Source organism: Miniopterus natalensis, chromosome 4 (genome assembly GCF_054644295.1).
Source record: "Miniopterus natalensis isolate mMinNat1 chromosome 4, mMinNat1.hap1, whole genome shotgun sequence".
NCBI lineage: Eukaryota > Metazoa > Chordata > Mammalia > Chiroptera > Miniopteridae > Miniopterus > Miniopterus natalensis.
The window spans coordinates 64,008,865-64,018,469 of NC_142084.1; positions in this window are offsets into that span (position 1 = coordinate 64,008,865).

Genomic DNA, 9,605 nt, shown 5'->3' on the forward strand with positions numbered 1-9,605 from the left:
TGACCATGTTGGCACAGATGGGCATCGATGGGACTAGACCAGGTGGAGGCAGAGGAGAGGGGAGAAGTGGGCAGATTCGGGAAAGATTTTGGTAGGACCACAGCATTTGCTGATGTTTGTGAAATAGATTGGGATCCAGGGTGATTAGGCAAAAAGTGGAAAGAATGTTCTGGGGCTTGAAGATTTTAATGGGTGAATGGGACAAGTAACTGGGAGGTAGGTAGAAATCTGAGGGGGAAACCTTGGATGCTGTTGTGAAGCCTTTTGGTGATACGGTATTAAAGGATATTTTTTTTCAAAAAGGTAAAATCATGACTCTCATACTAATATAAAACAAACAGATGTTTTATGAGTTTACTTAACTCATTAATTAATGTTCAAGAAAGAGTGTAAAGAAAGAACACACACACACACAGAACATCAAGAACGCGGAAATGAATTTACAAATCACTTTGTAAACTTGTCAATAGTCACAGGGCAATAATCTGTGGTCTCCACAGGACAAATTTCATTTGTATTTCTATGGGCAATAATCATTTGCAATAGCACCAGTTTCCTACAATTTATAGGGTTGCAAAATAGTTCATAGGTGATGAGAAGCATAGCTGACTTGGGAGGGTACAGGAGAGTCTGGCATTAATCAGATGTTCAATAAATATGTTTTGGAGGGATACTAGGGAACTATTGAATGTTCTTGAGCTAAAGTCACAGCTCATTGACTGCACATTCATTGGTGGGACTTGTTGAATGTGTGCTGTCCCTGCTGGTCTGTGAGCTCTGCTACGGTAGTATCCCCAGTGCCTAGAACAGTGTCTGGTATGCAGTAGGCGTTAAATAAGTAAATAAATGGCTCAGCTAATGTTCTGAACAGATTAGAAAGGCCAGTGCTGTGTACTCTAAGAGGAGAGATTCCAGGTGTGGAAGGTTCAGCCACAAAGCAGACAAGGCCTGACAACATGGGAATCATGGGGGACCATTAATGGGAGTGGTCAGAGGGGAGTGGGCCTGGGTGCTGTGCAGAGGCCAGACTGAAACCAGGGACTGTAAGAAAGGCGTCAAGGGTCAGGGTCCTACCCCCGGCTGCTGCACAGGACAGTACCTTGATATAGATAGTGTCAGGGGCTCCCCTCCGGCCCTGGGGACACCATACTTCACCCCGTGTTTTCCCACTGGGGTCTGTGTCCCTCTCCTAGTCCAGAGTGGAGAAGGAAGCCACAGGAGCGCCCAGGCAAACCTTCCGTGCGCCTGCTACATAACAGGTGCATAAACATTTGAACCTTCCTGAGGATACTGCTCAAAGTCGGAACCAGGCCCCCATTACACAGATGGGGAACCTGAGGCAGGAATCAGAGGGGCTGGAATTCATGCCACGCTCGGCGACTCCCTTTCCAAAGAGCTTCCTTCTAGAGCTTTGACATCCTCCCTGAGCCCCCTTCAGCTGCATAGCATACTTCAAGCTTCTAGAAAGGCCTACAAGTCCTCCTCACTTTCCCTTTCCTCCTACATCAAAGTGCTGTCACTAAGGTGCACCAGGACTCCATGTTGCCAACCCCTGGGGCATTGCTCAGTCTTCATGTGCTCTCGGGGAGTCTGGCACACCTAGAATCTGCCCTTCCTCAAACCCCAGAACCCCCCTTCTCTTCTACACTCTTTCTTCAAACGCATGACCCAGCCCAATCATGAGGAAAGCATGAGACCAAACCAAAGGGGAGGCATTCTACCGAATCCCCAGCCAGTCTCTTCCAGAGCATAAAGGTCACGGAACAGGGGAAGTGGAGCCAGAGATGCGCTGGCCATGCTGGCTGAATGCACTGGGGGTGCGGGACGGGTCCCGGGGCAGAGAAGGGACATTACTAGTAGAATCTGATTACAACTTGGAGTTTATTAAATGGTGAGGTAGTAATGTTGCTTTCTTTTTTTTTCAAATCCTCACCCGAGGATATTTTTTCCAGTGCTTTTCAGAGAGAGTGGAAGGGAGAGAGAGAGAGAAACATCAATGTGAGAAAGACACATTGATTGGTTGCCTCCAGCTTGAGCACCGACCAGGGACAGGGATCGAGCTCGTAACCCAAGTATGTGCCCTTGGCCTGAATCAAACCCTGGGACCCTTCAGTCCGTGGGCTGATGCTCTAACCACTGAGCCAAACCTGCTAGGGCTAATGTTGTTTTCTTAATTTTCACAAATATACCAATGTCATGTACAATGTTAATGTTGGGGAAAACCGGGTGGGGAGCATATGAGGACTCTCTGAATTATATTACTTTTCTGTAAATTTAAAATGGTTCTGCAATAAGATGTTTATTAAAAAAACAAAAAAAGGGCAACATCTTACAGGGCCTCCAGGTTTGGCCTCCGTAGTCCCCCAGCTTCCCCCTCTCCCCACCACAGTCTGTTCTCCCTCCCAGAAGCCACCAGAGGGCGCCTACGAGCACCTAAGTCAGGCTCCACCCTGGCCCTCCCATAATATGTCTTCCCCGTCACAGCCACCAGACGGCGCCTGTGAGCACCTGAGTCAGGTCTTCTGTATTCACGGCTCTCCAGGGCTCCCATCTCCAGCCCAGTTCTTCCCCAAGGCCCTGCATGACCTGTCCCTATCCCCTCCCTGCCCTCACCTCCTCCCTAACTCCCCCTCACTCCCTCTGCCCCAGCCACACAGGCCTCCTCTCTGTTCTTCCAACATGCCAGGCGTGGTCCTACCCTAGGGCCTTCGCAATTGCTGTTCGCTCCACCTAGAACACCTTCCCTCAGATCTCCCCATGGCTCCTCCCTCACCTCCTTCAGGCCTGTTTCTCTGCCCAGGTCTCTCTCACCTAGGTCACTCGTACTAAATTCAGTTTTCATTTCCAGTGCCACCTCCTCAGATAAGCCCTCCCTGAGCCCCCAGTCCAGCTCATGTCTCCCTGCCAATGCCCTCAGAAGTCTAGGTTGTACTTTTTACTTATGTTTTATGATGATTTCATTATTGTCTATCTCCCCTGAGGATCCTGGGCTTCCTTTAGAGCAGGGACTGGGGCTGTGTCATCAGTCCTGTGTGTACACTGTGAGCACCCAATAAATGCTGATGATTGAGCTATAGCCCAGACAGGCTGCAGAGCTGTTTCAGGACATTCTTGGGTTCCAGTCCGACCTGTTAAGCCACTGATGACCTCAGCTTCCTGTAGCACAGTAAAGCAGCTTCCACCAGGGAGATCCCAAGCCCGGGAGTAAGGCCCCCAGGCTCCTACGCCTCCTGGCAGCTGACACTCTGGGGGACCTCAGCACAGCCTCTACCCTCTCTGGACCTCAGTTTCCCCATAGACTATAGACGCTCAGAAGGGGCCAAGTAGGTTCATCCTACAAGTACTTCTGGGACTTCACCTTCCCCTGCCTCTTTCCCCAACCCCTCATGCCACACCTGCTCTACCCTTTCCTGGTTGAAGTTGGCACTGCACTTTCAGGTGGGAAGTTGGTCCCTATTACTTCTTCATGCACTTAGTGCATAGTAGGGGCTTGAAACATTTTTGTTGAGTGAATGACTGAATGAATGGAAAAATGAAGGCATGAATGAAGTGGATTGATGAAAAGCATACTTTTAATTCCTTAAAGTGATCTAGAGGTCAGGGGTCAAGGGAATGGGGGCTCAAGGCCAGTGCCCTTCTCCAAACCCTGGGATTTGAGCACAGGGTCATCTGGTGGGTACTAGGGAGCCAATGAGTGCTGTTGAGCAGGGCATAAAAATATGAGATCAGAGTAGTGGGTGGCTGGAGAAAGACCATGTGTTTGGGGGTGATTGTTCTTTTTCAAAGAGGGGTTTAGAGTGGGGTTTCTTTACCTCAGCGCTATTGACATTTGGGGTCAGTTCATTCTCTGTGGGGACCATCTTTGGAACTGTGGAGCAGTATCCCTGGCCTCCACTCACATGATGCCAGGAACACCTCTAGTTGTGACAGCCACAGATGTCCCCAGACATTGTCCAGTATCCCCTGGAGGCAGAATTATCCTACAGGGAGTACTGATAGTGAGGGATCTGGGATCAAACAGCCAAATCCACCTCTTGCTGGTCAGGCTGTCACTTGACCCACTTGGCCTCAGTTTTCTCAGCTGCAAAATGGGCAAATGAGTATCATGTGTAACAGTGGCTGGAGTGAAGCAAGCACTCAATAAATGTGAGCCAGCAGTCTCATTTCTGCAGATTCAATCCATTCATTCTATAAATAATGGCACTGAGATCAGGTGTCATTGAGTGCAGGAATTCAGGCTGTTCCCCCAGCTTCAGTTACCTCCAGCCACTTGTATGATTTGCCAAATTTTTATCCCAATCGGTAAGTCCTCCCAAGTAATCGCAGCCACAAACCCCTATGTGCATGTGTCAATGGGGAACTTATGTTTTTCCTATGATCCATTAAAACAAATACACTAAAATCATTGCCTGTGCCGTCTGCTAGTATCTGAAAGTCACATTGAGAAAGGCTGAGCTTTTTCCTCCAGCCCTGAGGTACCAAGTAGGTCTTTAGAAGGGGCTTCTGCAAAGGTTTATTGCTTTGGAGGGCCCTATTCTGGCTAACGGGGGTTTCCAGACTAGTATTTTTGGGGAAAACTGCAGTTGGGAGGAGTGAGAAGTCAGCTTTGGGGGCCTCAAAGACTTTGTCTGTCTTTTTCACTTGACAAACTCTTATTCAACATTCAAAACCATAGCTTCAATGCCCCCTCTTCCAGGAAGCCTTCCTTGATCTCCCAATTTCCTCTCTGCCTCACCCCTTCCCCTAAGTCTAGGGTTTTTCTCTTCAAAGTCTTGACTGGATGAGGCTGGGAAGGGGTGTCTATACCCAGATCTGTCCTTTCAACCTTGGGGTGAGGTGGGGTTCTGGGTGAGCTGAGCCTCAGGGAGGGTTTTTTTAAAGCAGAAAGGAATGTGGGTGGAGCTGGCGTTAGCTCCACCCGTCCAGGTGACTTCCTCCCTCCCCTCTGGTTAGAGGGTTTCCTGCCCTGGAGAGGGCCTTCCTAGACCTTACCTTAGGAGCCTGGGCCTCTGAGGGTGAGGCTAGGCTAGGTGAGGAGAAGGAAGTCGACCTTTACTCCCAGGAGTCTGAGGAATTTCCTCCCGCCCCACCCTCCTCTGCTGGGGGCCCAGCCCAGTGTTGGGTGTGAAGACAGTCAGGCCCCAAAGGGGGCAGCTGTGCATCTTCAGAAAGTCCATGCTGATGACCTCTCTGGGCCTCAGTTTCTCCTCTGTGAAATGGACTAAACCTCCTGGAGAAAGACCCGCCCTGTGCTCCGGAGGTCTCTAGCTCTCCACTAGCTTGGGCTCTATTAGGCCTCCCAGGTGAATCTCAACTTGTGGCCGCGTCTCCGACAGAAACCCAGTGGGAGCGCAGCTCCGCTCCACAGGCGGCCGACCGCCCCGCCCGCTCCGCTCGCGGCCGCGGGCTCGCGCTCGGCCGGGTGGAAAACCCGGTCCGGAGCTCCCGCCCTGGGCCTGGACCCCGCGCTGTGCCGGGGGTGGGGGTGGGGGGGGGTGAGGCGGCCTCCGAGGCAGCCCGGAGGGGGCGGGGCGGGGCGGAGCGGCCGGCGGGGGGGGGGGGGGGGAGGCCGGCAGGTGCCGCCCGGAGCCGCGGAGCGCGAGGGCCAGGGCAAGGGCGAGGGCGAGCGCCCGCCCGCCCCGCTCCCGCCCCGCTCCCGCCCCGCTCCCGCTCCCGCTCCCGTCCCGCTCCCGCACCCGCCCCGCCGCGACCCTCCCAGCCCCTCCCTCACCCTCGGGTGGGAACCGATCGCCTGTTTCCAGGCTCCCGGGACCGAGAGCCCCGGAGTGGACTATGGCGGTGAGATTCCAGGCGAGTAGCCCGCCGAGGGCGGGAGGGGGAGGGAATCGAGCTGAGGTGGGGCTGGCACTTGGAGCCGGGACTGCCGATCACCCTCTGCCTGTGTAACAGAGGAGGAAACTGAGGCCCAGAGGCTTGCAGCCGCCAGCCCGAGGCTGCACAGCGAGACGAGTCGGTGCCCCTCGACCCCAAAAGCTGCCTCCATTACCCGGGAGACCTGGGTTCAAATCCCGACCTAGCCAACCACTCTACCTACCTTATCTATAAAATGGGTGGTCGTCATTTTAAAGGGCGGAGGAGGAGGCTAAGGCGAAAAATGTGTTTTCGGCACCTGGCATGTAGTAGGTGCTCAGTAAAAATGTTTACACCCAGTTCCCAGGGTTATTAGAGAGTTAAGCTTGAACATTAATGCTGGAACTGTTGGCAGTGACTTCCTTGTGGGCTGGGTGGCTTTGGTGAATGTAGCGAGGCTGCTGGAGAGGGAACCACCATTTATTACGTTCCTACTGTATACAGAGCCCTTAACTTGCATGACCCAGCAGATAAGGGTCAGGGTTCCAGAGCCCCCTTTACACTGGAGAAAATTGGCTGGGCCAGGGGGAGGGGATCCCTGTGTCTCTATTTGGGGGGACTTCACCTTCCAGGGTGGAACTTGAATTGAATCACAGGCACAGTACTGGGTTTTAGGTCGTCGGCCTGGAGGGGTAAACTGAGGCCTTAGGAGGTATGTGGCTGGAAGAGGCCACACTGCCCTAGCCTTTAGGGCCGGGCAGTTCTGGTTCCTACACCTCCTTCCAGGCTGCATGAACAGCTCCCAGAATCCCCGCACCAACTCCAGTATTTGTACAGCAACCCCCACCCGGCCTCCCCTCCATTGTTCCTGGAGATGGGGACAGAAAAGGAGGGTGGTGGGGGGAGAGTACCGCAGCCTGGGAGCCACTTGCCTGGGGCTGTTGGACTTGATATTGGAACTGGGATCTAGGGTGTCTCTCCTCTCCGGTGTTTGTGTCCAGCGCTATGCCCTGCTGGGGAGGGGGTTGGACAGGATGGAAGGAAGGTCCAGGCCCCACCCTCTCCAGAGCTGACCTTGGAGGGAGCCCTGAGGGGGCTAGGCACTGTGGACCTATCTGGTTTGGTTGGGTTTCTGGCTCAATCTGCCTATTATTCCACCATTCACCCATTCTTCAAACTCTGGTGCCTGTCCAGTGGGAACAATGCTGGGATCCCAAGGTGCCCAGTCTTGCCCACCAGGAGCCTCCAGACTGGAGCTGTGTAGGGAAGACAGGTGGGCTGGGACATCCCAAGTTTCAGTAACCAGGGATGTGTGTGTGTGGGGGGGGGGAATTGAGGACTCATTTCTTGGAGGAAGAGGCAGTGGCACTGGGGATGTGAAGGATGAATAGGAGTTTGCTAGGGAGTACAGCAGGTGCAAGGCCTAGAAAGGAGGGCCCAGGAGGTGCTGATGGCCATCACCAGCATTACCCAAAGAGACAGCCCAAGAGAAAAGACTAGACACTCCCAAACTGATAATCAAATAGGATAATTTAAGATGGTTTTGGATGCTCTGAATAAAACATAATAAATAAACCAGGAAGGAGTGATAGGGTGCTAGGGAAGATTGGCTCACCAAGGAGCCCCCCTCCCCAGGAGGTGGTATTTGATATGAGACATAAGTGGCAGCGGCAAGCTCTGTACCAATCCTGAGAGGGTGTCCCAGGCATAGGTGACAGCCAGGGCAAAGGTTTGGAGGTGAACCAAGCTGAGGTGGGCTGAGGGGTTAAGCTTGACCCCCTGGAGGCCTCCAGTATCCATGCAGGTGAACCTACACAAGCTGGGACAAGCCTGGGCCACTCTAGGGTGTACCTGCCCCTACCCTAGGGACTCTGGTTTTCTTTCCTTTTTAATCCTCACCCGAGGGTATTTTCTCCATTGCTTTTCAGACAGTGGAAGGGAGAGAGGGAGGGAGAGAGAGAGAAACATCAATGTGGGAGAGACACATCGATTGGTTGCCTCCCACATGAGCCCTGACCTGGGCTGGGGACTGAGCCTGCAACCAAGGTGCGTGCCCTTGGCTGCAGTCAAATCTGGGACCCTTCAGTCTGTGGGCCAAAGCTCTAACCACTGAGCCAAACCAGCTAGGGCTGGTTTTCTTTTCTTAAAATAAGGCCAAGAAATCAAAATTCTGAGGGGCTATTTAATGACACAAAGTATAAAATCATAGCAGTAAAAAGATTCTGTTTTGAAAAATAAATTCAAAATTAAAAAAGTAAGTAGAATGCTATAGCCAGGTGGTTAAGAGCAAGGGTGTGGCCCTGGCCAGGTAGCTCAGGTGGTTAGAGCATTGTCCCCATAAGCCAAGGTTGCAGGTTTGATAGCTGGTCACGGCACATACAAGAATCAACCAATGAATGCATAAATAAGTGGAACAACAAATTGATGTTTCTCTTGAAAATCAATTTTAAAAAAAATTAAAATAGAAAAAAAAGAGTGAGGGTGTGGGGCCGGCTGCCAAGGTTCACCAGTGGGAAGTTACTGACCCTCTCTGGGCCCCGCTTGCCTCCCCTGAGGTAGGGAGAGTAGCAGTACCACCTCCCGAGGTCATCCGGGATGAAATGAATGGGTACATGACAGCGCTCGCCGGCAGCCAGCGCTGTGTTGCTTATTAAAATGATGCAGAGAAAGGCCATTATTATTACTTCTCACAATAACTGCCATCTCCCGAGGCTCCAGGCTCCCTCTGACTCCATGCTCCCCTCCTGCACCTCAGCCCTGAGTGATGGTCACAGGGGTCCCCACTTTGTGTGCCCATTTTGAAGATAAGTGGGCTGAGGCTGGGAGAGGCGGCACCACAGCCAGCAAAGGGCAGACAGGGGACTTGAGCCTTGGTTGTGAGCACTGACCTGTTACCTGGTAACTGCAGGACCAAGAGTGAGGCTCCTTCCTCACCTTTGTTTCTTTCTCCCCACCCCCCTTTCCCACTCTTGAGAGCCAGGAAGGCTGCTCTCCTGGGAACCTATAAGAAAAGTTTCTGGAGTGCACCCGCGGAGGGGTCTTAGGCCGAGGTGATCACGAACTGCGCTGTGCCAAACCGGGGAGGGGGAGTCATTTTTACAAGAACCCCAGGGCGCAGGGCAGCCTGGCAGAAGGTAAAGGATGGGTGAGGGCTGGCTTCTGCCCAGGCTCTATGTCCCCCATTCTCCAGGGTCTCCTGGCCGGGGAAACTTGCACTCTAAGATATGTGTTCCCAGCTATACTATGAAAACAACAGAAACTACATCCCCCACCCCCACCCTCCATCAGCTCTGTTGTCTTGGCAAGTGACTTCACCTCTCTGTGCCTCAGTTTCCCCATCTGTGATAGAAGATAATAGAATTTCCCCTTCAATGAGTGGATTAAATGGGAAAGTACATGTAAAGTGTCTGGCACAAAGGAAGCACTTCATTCATTCAGTAAATAGTTATTGAATCTCTGTTGCGATCCAGGCACTCAGGATTCCACTGTGAACAAGACAAAAATCTCTGCCCTCTAGAGCCAGTATTCAAGAGGAGGAGATGAATTGTGAACAGATAAAAATAAATCTAGGGATTGTCAAGGGATCAGAAGCTCTATGAAATAGAACAATATTAGGGAAAGGCACAGAAGGTGGTCTGTTGTGGGGCAGGAGAGGGTTACAGCTCTAAACAGGGTGGCTGGGAGGCCACACCAAGGAGGTGACATTTGAGCTGAGACCTGAAGGAAGTGAGGGAGGGAGTCAGGTAGAGAGCGGTAGGAAGAGAGTTCCAGGTAGAGGGAATAGTATGTGCAAA